The following is a 17,519-nucleotide window of genomic DNA, read 5'->3' on the forward strand; positions in this document are numbered from 1 at the left end:
TATGAGTTTGTCACACCACATAATGTGTTGCAACCACGACGCCAAATTTGAATGGTTAAAACAAAACAATAATGCAAAGACGAGTGTCTATATAAGAAGCAGCATTTTGTGAGCATGCTGACCAGGTCCTGGCACTGGAAAACCATCCTGCTATTTGCATTGAAAACATCTAAGATGAATATAGATTTAGGCCTATAAATCTTTGCAATGGGTTTACAAAATGTACGTATGTAGTGGACATGTGGAGTTAGAACCAGAATACTCTGCCAAATCTGCAATAACAAGTGATTGACGAGGCAATGAATATAAGAAACAACATTTTTTTTTTTTGCAATCTTTAATGAATAAAATGAGTCATATTTTATGACTTTGCACGGTGACTTGAATTGGATAACTTATTCAGCAGCTTCTTTTCCCTGTAAAAGTAGGAATATACAATTAGATATTCAACATTCATCTTAAATTAAATCTTAGTTAAAGATAAGGTGCCATATAGTTTTGTACTTTTCTGTTTTGTATGTGTCTATGGAGTTAACGCTACTCTAACAATATGCAAATATGTCTTCCCTGTGTATTTTTGGTTTCTTTCTGAAAGCTGAAAGCCTTTGAGTCAAAAGGCCCAATCGAAATACACTTTTCTTTTAGTGACACACTAAAATCAACCCCTCCCCTTATTATCATACAACAGCTGTGAGTTCAGGTGAGTGGTGAAAACCAGGTATACTTAACTAGTGACCACTTTTCTATTTTCTGTACACTTTAAATTAAAAGAATATAATCCTAATACCTGATGATCATGTTTTAGTATGTTTCATTGAACATACCTTGGCGTCGCGGCCTTTAGCTCTCATCTTGTTGACCTGGGATTCAGCGATGTCGGCACGCTCCTCTGCCTCCTCCAGCTCATGCTGAACCTTTCTGCACTTGGTCAGGTGAGAGTTGGCTGCCTCCTCCTACAATTTGATAGAGATGGTTCAAAGTCTCAATATGTGAAAAGAGCATCTTGCAATTATAGTCCAAACAATACAATGTCAGGAAATTGTATAGTGTGGTTGTGGCTATAATACAGTGGCCCATCCAGCATGAGTGCCTCAGTTGGGACCACATGAATGAGCTCGGACAGGTTCTCATTGGAACGGCACAATCATGGCTGTGCCGCTTCTTGTTTGGCACCCAGAACGAAAAATCACAGCTTAGAGGAAACAAAATCCATTGCTTTCTGTAGTCCACGTTGGACATTTGTACCAATTTGTCTGAAACACACAGCCTGCGTTTGCTGCATGTGCATGGTTGCCTTTCTTTTCAGCACCCATTGTACAGTAACAAGCTTCCATACCATGCCGCAGAAGCATCGGGATCTAGAGATAACTTAATTTGGGGGCTCGTCCTAAAGCCTGTGGAAAGCAGCGAGATGGACATACTAGTATACTACATAATACCAGTATTATTATTAATGTTTTTTTTACATAACCAAGTCATATTATGTCTTATAGTTACACTATGCCAACAGTACTATGGCCATGGCAGCCACAAGGGAACATTCATCACCATGTAAATGTGTCTTACCGCTTCCTCAGCCGATCTCTTGTAGCCCTTCACCTTCAGCTGCAGTTTGTCCACCAGATCCTGAAGCCTGGCAACATTCTTCTTGTCCTCTTCAGTCTGAAGTCAGAGTGAATTCATAACATTAGTTGTATGCTCGTGCAATCTATTCCTTTTGTCAGAGGAATGATGGTCATTAAAGTGAACATGGTATACAGTACCTGGTATGTCAGCTCCTTCACTCTCCTCTCGTACTTGCGGACACCTTTAATGGCATCTGCTCCACCTTTCCCTGCATTTTCGACCTCTGCTTCCAGCTCCTTCACCTTCACAGTTGAATGATACATTATGAGGTTATCTCTTCATATGTCATTGTCTATGACTATAAGCCGTGTTGAAGTAAACTACACTTTACCCTGCCCTCCAGTTTCTGGAGCTGCTTCTTGCCTCCCTTCATGGCCAGGTTCTCAGCCTCATCTAGACGGTGCTGCAGGTCCTTCACTGTGACCTCCAGGTTCTTCTTCATTCTCTCAAGGTGAGAGCTGGTGTCCTGTTCCTTCTTCAGCTCCTCGGCCATCATAGCAGCCTGGGAAGTCATGTTGCATTGTATTGTATGTTAATATAAAGCATGACATGAGGATATCTATAATAGATGTATGTTCAGTACACTAATTGATAATGGTAGGGCATCCTAACTTACATCAGTGATGGCCTTCTTGGCCTTCTCCTAAGCATTCCTTGCTTCTTGAACAGAGTCGTCCACTTCACCTTGGACCTGGACCAGGTCAGTCTCAATCTTCTTCTTGGTGTTCAAAAGGCTTGTGTTCTGAAATAAAGATTGAGTTGAACAATATAAGTAAGCATGATGTAAATATTTGTTTAATTCTGAATATTGATTTTTTTTAAATTAACTTGCGTACCTGAGAGTGCAACAGTCCAGCGCGCTCACTAGCATCTACCAGTTCTTGCTCAGCCACTTTGCGGCCTCTCTCTGTCTGTTCCAGAGCCACCCTCAGCTCCTCGATCTCTGCCACCTTGAGGCCGTTCCTACGCTCCACCATGGCAGCTTGCTCCTTCAGGTCTTCTCCGCCTCTGAGAGCATCGTCAAGGTGCAGTTGGGCATCCTAAATACAATCACATTTGAAGTGGTGAGGAGAAACATCAGAATGTGAAGAAAACAATTCAGAGCAGCTCCTCTGTTTGAAGACGTGTCTGTCTAACAAACTACTATGGTTTGCACCTTAAGCTGTCCCTGGACGGTCCTCAGTTGCTTCTGGGCCTCAGCAGCCTGGCGGTTGGCGTGACTCAGCTGAACCTCCATCTCGTTCAGGTCTCCCTCCATCTTCTTCTTGACCCTCAGGGCATCGTTCCTGCTCCTGACCTCACCGTCCAGAGTGCCCTGCATGGAGTCAATGACCCTCTGGCTGTTCCTCTTGATCTGCTCCGTCTCTTCATCCTTCTCTGCCAGCTTCCTGTCGACCTCACCCTTGATCTGGTTGAGCTCCAGCTGCACACGAAGAATCTTGGACTCCTCATGCTCCAAAGTACCCTGAAATGTAATACAAGATCAAAATGTAACATCATATAGGACTACAGCAACACTGTTTTAATATAAAGCATATTCAAAATAAATAAATACATAAAATCAGGAAAGTTACACGCGAGAAGCACAGCTTGCCAGAACCTAAGGGTCAATTGCATTGTTCTGCAGTGTTACCTCGGCTTCCTCCAGGGCTGTCTGGATCTCTGCCTTCTCTGTCTCCACCTGCTTCTTGCCCTTCTCCAGCTCATGGATGCTCTTTCCAGTCTCACCGATCTGTTCAGTCAGGTCTGAGATCTCCTCTGCAGTGGATTGAAAATAATGAATGAGGAACTTTTCAGTATTTTGTATTTTCTTTTGAATAAAGTTGGTCTAGCCTATAATCCAATGATTTTGAACATTTAAAGAATTTCAAAAGGCAAAATTATGACCTTTTGACCCGCTTTTGGCTCAGAAGAAAAATCCAAAACAATATTGAAGCAAAAATAAAAAACTTCTATCAAAAGAAAGACTCACGTTGCAGGTTCTTGTTTTCACGCTTCATGGTCTCCAGTTGGTCCAGAGACTCCTCGTAGGAGTTCTTCATCTTAAACATATCAGTGCTGAGAGAACGAGCCTCTTTCTGAGCTCCTTCCAGTTCTGCCTGTCCCTCTTCAAACTTCTGCTTCCATTCTGCCAAGACCTGCACAGTAATGTAATGAAACGTGTCATTTAACCCCAATTTAAGGACCTGCACAGCATGTGTCATTAACCACACTTATTTTAAAATAATGAATGTCAAAGCACCTTATCGAAGTTCCTCTGTTTCTTGTCGAGGTTGGCGGCTAAACCGTTGGCCCTCTCCACATCAACCATGAGGTCTTCCACTTCACCCTGGAGTCTCTGTTTGGTTTTCTCCAGAGAGGCACACTTGGAATTCACAGCCTCGATTTTCTCCTCGGCTTCCTGAAGACGCTGGGCGAGCTTCTTCCTGTTGGTCAGTGTTGAATGGAATCAAATGATTGTGGGCAATATTTTTGCATGACAGTGTAAAACATTGGTTTTCAAAGTGATAATTTTAACCACTTGTTCATGTGTTGGCTAATAGAAGATCTACAAGCTAACGCATCTATATTTTCATCAAAAGTGTATTTGGATTTATTTCAATATAATTTGGAAAACATAAATGTTCTCTTCTGGGAGTCCCTGGCCGGGCACGGAATCTTTGCAGAGGGTGGTCCGCGGCCAAATCAATATGGGGGTCCTTGAAACAAAAACGTTTGAGAAACCCTACTGTAGAAACACTGATGACTTACTTGGCTTCCTCCAGCTCCTCAGTGCGTTGGACAGCGTCAGTCTCATACTTGCTCCTCCACTGACACACCTCAGCGTTGGCCTTGGACATTCCACGCTGCAGCTCAGCCTTGGCTTCCTGCTCCTCTTCAAACTGTTCCCTCAGAAGGTCACAGTCATGGCGAGCTGATTGCACAGCATGGGCAAGGGCATTCTTTGCCTGTCAGACAAAAAACGACAAAATAATGTCAGTTGGATACAAATAATGTCAGTTGAAAAAAATACAAATAAAGAAACTAGGCTTAAAAAGGGTGTCTGTTCCTCACCTTAACCTCCTCTTCAACGAGTCTCTTCAACTCCTCAATCTGCTGGGTGGAGGCCTGCTTGCCTCTGGTGAGCTGAGAGACGAGAGCTTCCTTCTCCTCCAGTAGACGACCAAACTCACCTAGGTAGAAATTTGAATATTTGTTCATTTCAAACAAATCATCTCCAACTATGGTCAATTTGCTACCATGAACAAACCTTGTAGACAAAGTAAACTTCAAGATGAACATTTACCGTTCTCTGTCAACAGTCTCGCTTTCTGAGCTCCAACATCATTGAGCTGGCGGAAGTTCTCATCAGCCTTGGCCTTGATTTCACTAAGTTGGTCCTCAAGGGTGCGTGCCATCTTCTCAAGATTTCCCTGCAAATGAACATTGGACAAATTCAATCATCTTCTTTTTCTGATTGGTTCATTGCTTCGGTTTGAACAGTAAACCCAGTCCTGTTGGAGATGTTTTTCTTATGCATCACTGGGTTGGCCATCATTAGCTATGAGGAGAGAACAGCACTGTACTGTTTTATCTAACTATTAACCACTTAAACCCATATGGTTGATGCAGAGTCCCCCAGGGGGCTATACTAGTGTCTTTTCTGTTAATGTGGGGAAAGCTTTCGTTGAAACTAGCCAAACATTATGCTATGTTTACTGTAATAAGATTTATATTATACAAAGGCATTCCATCATACCTTTGCCTTAGCAACAGCCTCCATGTTGCTGGACAGGTCATCGATCTCCATCTTGTATTCACTCTTCTCCTTCTCCAGTTTCTGCTTGACGCGCTGGAGGTTGTCGATCTGCTCGCCCAGCTCTGCGACGCTGTCCGCCTGTTTCTTACGGAGAGCAGAAGCGGTGGCCTCGTGCTGCAGGGTGGACTCTTCGAGGTCACGACGCAGCTTCTGGAACTCAGCCTCGCGCTTCTTGTTCATCTCGATCTGAGCGGCGGTGGCTCCTCCGGCCTCCTCCAGCCTCTCACTGATCTCCTCAAGTTCCCTGGAGAGATCAGCTCTCTGCTTCTCAACCTTAGCACGGGCAGCACGCTCTGCCTCGATCTCCTCCTCGAGTTCTTCAATACGAGCCTTTTCAAATGAATGGACATGTTAAAATCCTAATTCAAACTTACTTATTATCAATGATTTTAAAGAAGATGGAGAAAAATAAATACCTGGAGTTCCTTGATCTTCTTCTGCAGCTGCGCCCCCAAAGATTGCTCATCCTCAATCTTACTCAGAAGTTGGGATACTTCAAAGTCCTTCCTGTGGAATACAGTACATCATATTTTAGCCATAGTTTTTGTCCTTGTCATTTCATATTGTTATTATTATTAATATGAAGTATCCATATTGTTTGTCCACATTACTTCTTAAGCTTCTCATCAGACTGTTGCTTGTCATTCTCCAGATCCATGACGGCTTCCTGGGCCAGTTTCATATCACCCTCAAGCTTCCTCTTGGTTCTCTCCAGGTCCATGCGGAGCTTCTTCTCTTGCTCCAGAGAACCTTCCAGCTGCACAATGATACATTATGTGTAAGACATAATTCAGTGAAACATATAATGTATTAAAACATGTGCTTCACTTTGGTAACACTCACATCATCAACTTGCTGCTCCAGCTTGGTCTTGGCCTTGGTCAGAGTGTTGACTTTGTCTTCCTCTGCCTGCAGGTCATCCAGGGTCTGCTGATGGGCCTCTTGGAGCGCCTTCTTCTCCTTGGTCAGCTTAGCAAGACCTTCATCTTGAGAGGCCATCTCCTCAGTCAGGTTCTTCACCTGATAGAAGCAGAACACAATTTGTTGTCATGGAATAGATCATTATTGCACTTGGTCTCTGTCGGGCGTGGAAACAGTTACTTGTCAAGATTAACATCCAAAAAGAGCCAAAGTAGCAGATTGACAAGCTTGTTGATCTGATATTTTTATTTTTCTGTGTGTGACGCTGTCATATGATAAAGTAGGGCTTTAATTTACGGAAAACACAAAAGTTTTCAATATAGAGATAGGAGGTTTGTCTATGATCATGAACCTTGTTTTCAGTGGCGTGCTTCTCCTTCTCCACTTTGGCCAAGGTGAGCTCCAGGTCATCGATGTCCTTCTTGAGCTCAGAGCATTCATCTTCCAGCTTCCTCTTCTTGGCCGTCAGCTCTGCATTGATCTCCTCCTCGTCCTCCAGTCTCTCAGTCGTCTCTTTGAGCTTTGCCTCTAACTGGATCTTACTTTTAATAAGACCCTCACACCTCTCCTCAGCATCATTCAGAGCCTCGTCTCCCTGGTTGTCAATGAAAACACAAGGGAGGAAACATGTCAGCATTTGTTCTGGTAGAGATATACTTTTGCAGTTGCCTGTTGAGGGGTACAAACTCTTAGGGAGCATAGTGTGAAAAAGAACAGCTTTGTGATCTGAGGGAGGGAATTGTAAAATATCCAGTATACTTACTGATGACGATGCCTGCAGGAGGTTATTCCTTTCCTGTGTCAGACCCACTAGCTTCTCCTCTAGTTCCTTCTTCTTGGCCAGGGCAGTAGACAGGTCAATCGTCATCTTCTCGTAGTTCTCCTTCATGTTGGCCAGCTCCTTCTCAGTCTCGGCGCTCTGCAGGAGAGGCTTGATCTTGTAGTAGACCTTCATCCATGGCCAGTTCTTCACATTGACGAACGAGCGGAGGTTGAACTGGATGGTGAAAACGGCCTCTCTGTGGAAAAATCGGTTGAACTGTGTCATGATTGTGGACAGAGTTGGAAGTAGTACGGTATACACTTCTATTATAGTGAGTTATAACACTATAACATAATTGAATTGAATAGTAGGCTAAGTGTACTTACAAATGATATAATAAATTATGCTTTCATAGTACCTTCTGACCATCATCTTGACAAACTCCTTCCTCATGAGGAAAGCTCGTGCGAGAGCCTGAGTCATGGTGACCAGAGCAAACAGCTTTTCATCTCTCATCTCCTCCAGTGTCCCCAGCAGACCAGCTTTAAAGAACACCTGAACACAACGTTACAAAGACTGTAACTGTAAGTAAACGACTGTAAAATCAACTTTTATCCCTTACATATGTTAATCCAGATACACAGTAGTGTATTCAAATTGGTGTATCGATAATGTCAAACCAGTGTCTCTACCTTGGTGTGTCCAAACTTGTACTCATCAACGGGAACGTCGATGGACCCAAGCAGCTTCTCTGAAGCTTTCTTGTTGTCCATGAATGCGCCTTCGGGACATGCGCTGGCGTTCAGTACTTTGTACCTGTTTTGCAGAAGTTCATGGTCATTTTGTGTCCCTCCCGTTAATAGGTTTGGAACTAAAAGCTTCTGGAAGAAGGAATGAATACCTCTGCTTGAAGTCAGCGTATGGGATCCTGCTGGGGAAGCCCTTTCTACAGATCCTGATGCCCTCCAGCACACCGTTACACCTCAGCTGGTGGATGACCAGGAAGTTCTCCATCAGGCCTGTAAAGATGTTATTATTATTATTATTACCAGTAGGACGCCTGCGGCGAGAAGCACCATATACGGCACCATATATATATATATATATATATATATATATATATATATGACAGAATGTTTATGACAGCATTTGTTTATTTATTTGTTTTTCCCCGTTTACCTGGACACTTGGACTCGTTGGGAATCAGGCAACGCACAAAGTGAGGATGAGTGCTCCTCAAGTTGGTCATCAGCAACCCCAAGTTAGCCTATTGAGATATAAAACTCATTATTAGTTTAAAAAAAGTACTATTGAGACAAACTAATCATGTAGGCTTTTTATTAGTAAAAAGTTCTCCCATTGAGACAAAAGAGCCATGTATAATATTGTCCTCCACTTGAGCACGTATTTTAATTAACACTTCAGATGCTAGTTACTACTATACCGATTCAATACATTGTATTGTATTAAAACATAGGCCTAAATTAACCACTTAAGCCCAAATTTAAACTTTAGCCATTCAAAGATAGCTGATCTACAGGCTCACAACTGGTGATAAAGAAATTGTTTAATTCCAACATGAATAGACGTGCCTATTGCTTACTGGGTTTGAACATAATAATGTTCATTCAGGAATATAATGTTGATAATAATGAATAAATGTTCTTACCCTGAAAGCACTAGACACGGTCTGCATGGAACCACCCTTCTTCTTCTTTCCTCCAGCCTTTGTGTTATCTGTTTATATTCAATAGAATCATCAAATCAAGGCTGAAGCAAAGGTCTGAACAAGAATACATCAGCTTGAAAATATTGTTTCTGAAGAAATGTGGGCTCGCTTATTAAGTTCTGTCGGGACAACTCACGAATGGATAGAATATATTTTATTGAATGTAAAATTAGCAATATATTTATTATGGTTTGGCGGTGAATTGGATCTGCTGTTGGATGAGTGTGTGATTGGATGAGTGGATGTGGACGTGGAGTTCCGAATCATCAAATCAAAGCAACGTTTATTTGCACATTTTCAACAACCAAAAGGTTTGAACCATATTAGTGCCGAGGAACAAATCAATCAACAACATTCAACATACCTTCGGGCTCAGCAGGGGGATACAACACAGCCAGCAGTTTAACTGAAGACTTCTGGTACAGCTGAATGACAGAGTCGTTCAGCGGGTCCTTGTTCTTCTCCAGCCATCCTGTGATGCTGTAGTCCACGGTGCCAGCGTAGTGGACCAGGGAGAAGTGGGCCTCGCCCTTGCCTTTGCCAGGCTTGGGCTTCTCAAAGGCCTTGTTCTTCCCCAGATGCTGGTCAATCAACTTCTCTGAGAAAGACTTGTCTGAAGCCTTGGGGAACATGCACTGCTCTTCAAGGATGGAGAAGATGCCCAAGGGCTTTTGGGAGAGGAGACAAAGGAGACAAAATGACAAAAAACAATGTTAACATCATGTCTATCCAAGCGCAAAATAAAGTAAGTACAATGCAGACAGCCAAGTCCATAATAATATAATTATAATACTATATTAATATAATTTCTTAACACAGCTTGGTTGAATGCTTGATTCCGATTGGTCAATCGCTGAATTCAGCAAACCGTTACACCTCAGCTGGTGGATGACCAGGAAGTTCTCCATCAGAACTTCCTTGTTGATTTGGTTGAATACCTTCTCAGTGAGCTCAATGCAGACAGCCAAGTATATGATCATATATAATAAGGTAATATTAAGTGTATACCTTCTCAATGAGCTCAATGCAGACAGCCAAGTCCATGCCGAAGTCAACGAGATCCCAGGGAATTCCTTCTTTCATGTACTCTTCTTGTTCCAGAACAAACATGGTGTGGTTGAAAAACTGTTGCAGTTTCTCATTGGTGAAGTTGATGCACAGCTGCTCCAGGGTGTTGAACTGTGGGTGGAAACATCATTAGCCCAATTGTGTATGTATAGGTCAAATTGTGACAAAGATAATTAGTCTCACACTTAAAAAATAAAATAAAAATAAAAAAAGTCCACACTTACATCAAAGATTTCAAAACCAGCGATGTCCAGCACACCAATGTAGAAGTTTCTCTGCTGCTTGGTGTCCAGCATCTCGTTGATCCTGATGACCATCCACAAGAACAGCTTCTCATAGATGGACTTGGCCAAGGCACCCACTGAGTTAGCGACCTAATGAAATAGGAACATTATTAGTAATGGTGTGAATTACACAATTTACTATTAACAATTTAGGCATTTAGCAGACACTCCTAATCCAAAGCGATTTACAGCAAGCAAGGAAAACAGGAGGCAATTGCATAGCAATAGTAATCTAGGATCCTAGGTAAACCAAGAACTTGTCATCAGCCTAAACAGTATAATCTAAGAGAACTCAATAATCTGTACATAATTTAAACTATACACACTACAGGACGCCAGGTCTACAAATGAACTGGCATCCGTCTCTACATACTGTATCAAAATCTTGTTATGTAAGGTAAGGCTAGGGCAACTTGGGCAAAAGCGTTAACGGAAGAGTTGAGTCTTCAGACGGAATATTGGGAGTGTGCCTGCACTCTGCAGTTATAACTGAAAAGCTTGGAAGCCAGAAGTGTGTGTGTGTGTGTGTGTGTGTGTGTGTGTGCATTTATTAACAATGCTGTTAAAATAGCATGTCTGTGCATGGAACTGCACGTCATTTTGTTTACATAAGATGATATAAGCCGGTCTGGGCGCAACTCGGATGGTATGCTGTGTGTGTAAATCGTGTACTACTCACCTGTGGCACAGTCTGTCCCTTCGTGACAAACTCATTTCCGACTTTCACTCTGGGGTAGCAATATGCTTTAAGCATCTCTGCTGAGTTGATACCCAACAGGTAGGCAATCTTGTCAGCCTCTGAAATGTTACATACAATTTGCAATTTACAATTTAGGCATTTCACTTAATCCAAAGCAAGGTACGCACAAGGTTACGTCAGGTGATAGAGATAGTAATCTATTGCATATTGAAAATATCTTTAGCTTAGCTTTAAGTAAATACAAGTATTGTCTGTGACAAGTATTGTCACAAAGTCTGTGTCCACGGCCCAGTCCGGGTAGCACAGTGGGTAGAGCTCTCGCCGTTGGACCACAGGGTCATGGGTTCGATCCCGGGCAACCGCCAACTCAGCGTATGAGTAGCACGGCTTGAGTGGGAAGTACTGGGAGCTGAATTGTAGGTGTGGCGCTGCACCTCAGCAACCCATCTCCCAGGGGTCTGGCACGTTGTTGTTACGGGACAGGCTCCCGCGTGTTTTAATAAGCCAGTCCCGACCTACTACTACTTCTACTTCTTGTCACAAAGTATACATTATTTCCATCCCTTAGTTGAAGATGCAGCTGAACCTCTGATGGTGATGATAAGAATAACAATAAAGATCAGTTCATCCTCTGTGATAATGATTAATACTACTACTACTACTAGTACTACTACTACCACTGCTACTACTAATAATAATAAACTAGCCTACTACTACTACTATTATTATAAATAAAGATCAGCTCACCCTCTGTGCCGTCGGGTTCAGCCTGCTCCTCACGCTGCTTCTGCTTGAACTTCATGACTCCATGATGCATCACTGCACCGGTGAACTTGTAGATGTATTGTTTCTGCTCAGCGTCGAAGCCCAGGATGTCAATAGCTTCCTGATGTCAATAAGCAAGCAGAGATGTGTTCAGAAGATTGAGATTAACGTTACATTAACAAACGTCCTTTAAAACTGTGCACAACTCAACTGTATACAGGTTATCTGCACATTTCTAAAGTGACAATGTAAGGACTGTTAAGACCTATTAATACCCCAGTTCAAATAGGATTATTTTAGGGGGGTCACCGTCTGAAAACTTTGAGAGCGACTGCATTAGAAAATCCATTCTGCAGAGCAACTGCCTGCAGTGCACAGTGAGTATTGGAAATATTAAAATAATAATAATCACTGACGTCAGTGGCGTCCAGCTCTGCCTTGTCATCAATGCTGGCCACAACGATCACACCCATGCTGATCAACGGGAAGTCGTAGGGGTTGCTGGAGATCAGGCACATTTCTGAAAAGGGATTAAAAAGGTGAGTGAATGGTGCATTTATATAGTGCCTTTATCCAAGGCGCTTTACATTGATTGTGCATTACATTCACCCATTCACACACATTCATACACCGATGGCAGCGGAAACCATGCAAGGCACCAACCAGCACATCAGGAGCAATTAGGGAATTCAGAGTCTTGCTCAAGTTCAGTTCAACACTAACTCTGGGGGATCCCGGGTTCGAACTGGCAACCTTGCGGTTGCCATCCAGCCACTCCACCCGAGCCACCACTATGAAAGGGTGAAAGTGTATTTGTATTCATTCATTTATATTCTGGCTGCAGCATCATTAATTCCACTTACCAATAATCTCAGGTTTGTGGTTGGTCATCATCTGGAAAAAGATGTGGTACCCTCTCTCTGCAGCAAGCTGATAGGTCACTCTGGACTTCTCCAGCAGATCTATATGGGTTGTACATTTAACTCATATTAATAATGAATAATGATGCTACTACTACTACTAAAAATATTAATATTCACACCAACAGTAGGAGTAGAAAGTAAAGTGAATGCTGATTGATTGCTTGTTATAGGCTAATAATTGGTGGTAGATAATTAGATCTAATACTCAAAATAATGCATAGATAAATTATCATCTGTGAACTTCATACTTACATGTCTCAATATCAGCACTGGCCAATTTACCCGTTGTGCCGAAATGGATTCTGATGAATTTACCCTGTTTGATAACAGCACAATTTGTTGCATCTCCTCTACATTGTGGAATTATTGCAGGTTTTCTCATAAAATGTCAAATAATTTACACTTACAAAGCGAGAGGAGTTGTCATTCCTCACAGTCTTGGCATTACCATAGGACTCCAGCAAGGGATTGGCTGCAATAATCTGATCCTCCAGTGACCCCTAGAATGTTTCAGACATCGCCCACTTTAATATTTGGTCAGATTTTTTTTTTTTTTAATGAATTGCTATATTGCATAATATGCTTTAAGTTGGAAAATATTATATATTTTGTATTTTTAAGTTAAAAACATGTCGTATACCTTGATTTTACCACTATCTGCGGCAGATTTCTCTCCACCAGAACTAGCTGTTGCAAAGTACTGGATGACACGTTTGGTGTTCACAGTCTTCCCAGCACCGGATTCTCCACTGGTTATAAATTAAGACATTCAGAGAAATGCAGTTAGTGAATTTGTGTACATGTTATTTTTGTAATGCCTAGTAGATGATGGAAACTTACGTGATCAAGACAGACTGGTTCTCTTTATCTGTAAAATGTAAAGCAAACTTTTGGTCATGGATACATGCAGTACAAAAGCATTATAGGTTTATATTTGTTGACATTGTCCTGTCAGTACGTACCCATCAGCATGAACTGATAGGCGTTGTCAGAGACAGAGAAGATGTGGGGTGGAGCCTCAATACGCTTCTTGCCTCTGTAGGCATTCACAACCTCCTGGTCGTACACTGGGAGCCACTTGTAGGGGTTCACAGTTGCACAGAACAGGCCAGAGTAGGTCTGAAGGGGAGAAGAGAGAGAACATTAACCTATCATACAACACTGAGCACTGAGCATGCCACATCAACTAATGAGCAAGTTAACGTCAGAACCATGAGTTAGTTTGAATTTGTTATTCGATTGGTTTTCACTCGATGATATAACTTGTACTCTGTAGTCTATGTTTCTTTCTTTGCTATATCGACAGGTGCAACGCTGTACTGTTCTCAGCATGTAGAAAAGCTTACGTAGATCATCCATGCTGCATAACGCTCTTTGAGGTTATACAGGACGGTGGCTTCAGTGAGGTGGGTCATCATGGCCATGTCCTCAATCTTGTCATACTTGGGAGGGTTCATTGGGGTGACATCAGCCTCGGGGACAGTCCTTGTCTAATACAAATAAAGAAAAGCACAACAACTTCAGAATGTATTGTGATTATTAGTACTCTAACTATTTTTAATTTTAGATCCACCTCTACCTACGTCTTTCTTGTCGAGCGTCTCCACAGTGACTTTGGCACCCTCCTTACTGATGATTTTACACTTGACATACAGCTCGGCCTTATCCGCCACATAGGCTGCAGATTTGGCATCAAAGGGAGCACTTTGAGACTCCATTCTCTCCTTCTCTGGCTTGCGGAGGTAAATGGCGGCCTTGCCGTACTGCTCCATCTCTGCGTCCGTACTCATGGTGGCGGCTTTCTGTAGACGGACACATAGACGGTGTTGATGCCTTTGCTGACTTGAGGTCTGAGCGGATAAGAGGCTCTATGCACACAGCATAACTCTTCCTACATCCGGGCCCCTTCCCTACTTTCTTCACAGCCGTTACAGATGACCGACCAGACGGTTGCCTTGTGGTTAGAGTGTCCGCCCTGAAATGGCGAGGTCGGGGTTCGATCCCCGGCCGGGTCCTACCAAAGACCGTTACAATGGGACCAAATACCTCAGCATCGATGGGTTGGATTGGCTGGTCAAATCAACTAATGATTCCCGAGCGTGGCGCACGCTCACCGCTCCAAGAGACGGATCAAATGCGGAGAACAAAATTTCACTGCGGTAACGTGTGTGACCAATCGTAACAACTTTGACTTACTAATTAAGGCTCTGTTCCATTTAGTGTACAGTGGTTCTCAAACGTTTAAATTTCAACTTGGACCCTCATAACTCTGAGAGTGTACAAATGGAAAGGGGGTTACACACCCGTACGGGGGCCATGTGGATTAGGAGTTCTCAAACTCTGCCCGAACCCGACCAGGCCCGACCCGACATTTTAGGGCCGGGCCGGGCTTGGGGCTCCATGAAAAAAATATATATATATTGAATTTGTTTAGAATAATAAAAATAATAGTTCTGTTTGTTTATTTATCTTTTATGAAGATGGTGCTGACTGGCGTTTCACTTTTACTCTGTGTAGAGTTCTCAAATTTTGCACAAACCCGACCAGGCCCGACCCGACCCGACATTTTATGGCCGGGTCGGGGCTAAAATCTATGCTAATCAGTCGGGCCGGGCCGGGCCTAGGGCCTGATCAGTTAGGGCCCAGTTAGGGCCGGGCCTTCATTTTCGGGCCCGATGAGAACTCTAATGTGGATACCACTCAAGCACACTTTGAGACGCACTGGTGCAGCAGAGCGTTTCCAGTGAGCCAACCTGCACAATAAAGTGTCGCAGTCCCGCCCCCCCTTTCATGGCGACGTGAGACCCAGAAGTGAATTCCCCGTTCATTTTCTCCATAGGCTTTTCAAAAAAGTATTTATTTAAAGTCGTTTACGTGACAAATCATGACAACAAACACAACATTTAGGAGCGAACAAATAATTACAAAGAAGAAAAACAAGTGTTTTTTTGTAACCTGCCTTCTTTCTAATCATTTGTTCTGCCCGATTTTTTTTTTGTTTGTTGTCATGCTTTGTCACAACACGAGTTGGCTCTGTACGAGGCTTTAAAAGGTCTTTAAATAAATACTTTTTGAAATGTCTATGAGGAAAATTAACGGGGAATCTTTTCCTGGGCCCTGGTAGGGGGCGGGACTGCGGCGTTCTATAGCATCACCCTGAGCGGTGGACCAGAAAGGAACAGAGCTTTCATTAGTATCATTTGTAACAGGAAGTAGGGAAGGGGCCCAAGTCCTTTCCAAAGTGGCCTATGTGCATAGAGCCTATCGTATGACTATTATGTATAGTTATAGCTTTGTGTACAGTAGGTTTAATAGAAAAAAGTATGAACACTCACTTTTCCCCTCTACCAGTAGAAGTGAAATCTTGCGTGCAACCCCTAAGTGTGAAAGAAAAACATAATCGTGAGGACATTAACATGAGTTTATGATTAATACAATGTATAATCGTGAAATTAAATTAGATATTAGTCCATAGTGTTCATTATTGCCACACACCATAATAAGTTATCATTAGTTCCACATCTGAAAATAGGGATCCATTTAAATGATTGCATGCAAGATGTGCAATATGTATTACAATATGAAATGAATTGATGCCCATTCGGTTCTGTGTTTGCTTTTGTTAGTGCTTGTTCACAATTTCAGTTATTTAAGTTATTGTTTGTCATTGCAGCCATGTTTCTTGTTTAGTAGTAGCCTACTGAAACAGTGCTAGATTAGTATTTTTTCTTTTATGAATTAAGGTACATTAAGATAGACAAGGCAAACTGTACAGTTTGTAAAAAAATACATATATTTCTAATAACTCTAGTAGATGTAAAAGTACATGCAATCCAAATTATTATTTAAATAATCATAACACAATTGAAATGTCTACATGGAAATGCATGAACAAAATCTGACCCAAACCATATCATCATAGATAACTCATTTCAATCTGTACAACAGGCCTATAACAATGACGCCGTGTGTAGCTATATAGATGTGGCACTATATTCACTAAGTCATGTTAAAAGTCAATCGATAAACATGTCTAATAAATGTTCATGTCCATGAACAACATTGCATCTCTAAAACATATATGACTATGAATACCCAACGTCTCTTAACACATGAAGGACGGATGAAGTCTCACTCACCGCGCCAAATGAAACTCTGAACTCCTTCTCCAAGTGGGTTCCGTGGTCCACCGGCTCAGTGGGGCTTATATTGGCTGCTAATTGCAAGCTATGCAGAAAGTAAAAGCAGGAATGGCCTTTAAAGGTCCGGTAAATGCCATTCCAGTAGCATCCTTATGGACTGAATATTCCCATGAAACTCGATAGCGCTTCCATGGTTTATGTCCACCGCTGCATCAGTCCATATCAGTGAGTGGGATAAAAATAGCATTGTTGGGGAAGCTGCTACAAAGCTTGTAATGTAAAGCTATAAGTCACCATGGCAGTATCTTAACATTATTTTGTTATTTATATGTTTGCTTAAAACCCACTTCTTCTCCCTGGCTTTTAACGACAGTTAAAAGTGAAGCCCCCTTCACTAGTGCAATAGTCTGCTCTGTTTTCTCCTTTGTAATGTCTGCTTATATTTTTATATTTTTTTCTTTAATTTCTTCTAAATGCCCGTTTGTTTTCATGTTTTAAATGCCTGTTTATATTGTATTGTTTTTGTCTCTGAACCTGTACAGCACTTTGGTTGACCTGGTCATGTAAAATGTGCTATATAAATAAAGTTGAGTTATTATTATTATCATTATTAGTAGTAGTATACTGTAGTAGTAGTATTTTTGTATCCATCTATCTATCTATCTATCTATCTATCTATCCATTATATGATTTAAAACATTATATATTGTTTTGTAAAATGTCATCCATTTGTGTTAACTATTTCTGGTTGGATGATTATGAAAGACTTGTTTTAGGAAACTTATTTTCTTTTTTTTAG

At 41.9% G+C, this 17,519-nt stretch overlaps 1 pseudogene across 1 annotated transcript; it reads right to left on the reverse strand.

Moving 5' to 3' along the window:
• Positions 1 to 383: 383 nt before the first annotated feature.
• LOC308322672 (myosin heavy chain, fast skeletal muscle-like) lies at positions 384 to 15,959 on the reverse strand (annotated as a pseudogene). The gene is made up of 40 exons (XR_013966249.1): positions 15,914 to 15,959; positions 14,162 to 14,380; positions 13,925 to 14,068; positions 13,541 to 13,697; positions 13,419 to 13,446; positions 13,219 to 13,327; positions 12,986 to 13,078; positions 12,831 to 12,894; positions 12,519 to 12,617; positions 12,072 to 12,175; positions 11,638 to 11,776; positions 10,870 to 10,988; positions 10,131 to 10,280; positions 9,847 to 10,017; positions 9,203 to 9,506; positions 8,779 to 8,846; positions 8,289 to 8,376; positions 8,011 to 8,128; positions 7,802 to 7,925; positions 7,528 to 7,664; positions 7,110 to 7,365; positions 6,699 to 6,941; positions 6,269 to 6,445; positions 6,037 to 6,182; positions 5,842 to 5,932; positions 5,366 to 5,755; positions 4,913 to 5,039; positions 4,681 to 4,799; positions 4,378 to 4,574; positions 3,869 to 4,052; positions 3,599 to 3,764; positions 3,260 to 3,384; positions 2,783 to 3,091; positions 2,463 to 2,666; positions 2,243 to 2,368; positions 1,958 to 2,128; positions 1,764 to 1,868; positions 1,567 to 1,662; positions 825 to 953; positions 384 to 416 (listed from the first exon to the last, which is right to left on the reverse strand). The product of XR_013966249.1 is annotated as a myosin heavy chain, fast skeletal muscle-like (transcript).
• Between the last annotated feature and the right edge of the window lie 1,560 nt (positions 15,960 to 17,519).

Source organism: Protomyctophum bolini, assembly GCF_963924005.1.
Source record: "Protomyctophum bolini genome assembly, chromosome: 1".
NCBI classification, from domain to species: domain Eukaryota; kingdom Metazoa; phylum Chordata; class Actinopteri; order Myctophiformes; family Myctophidae; genus Protomyctophum; species Protomyctophum bolini.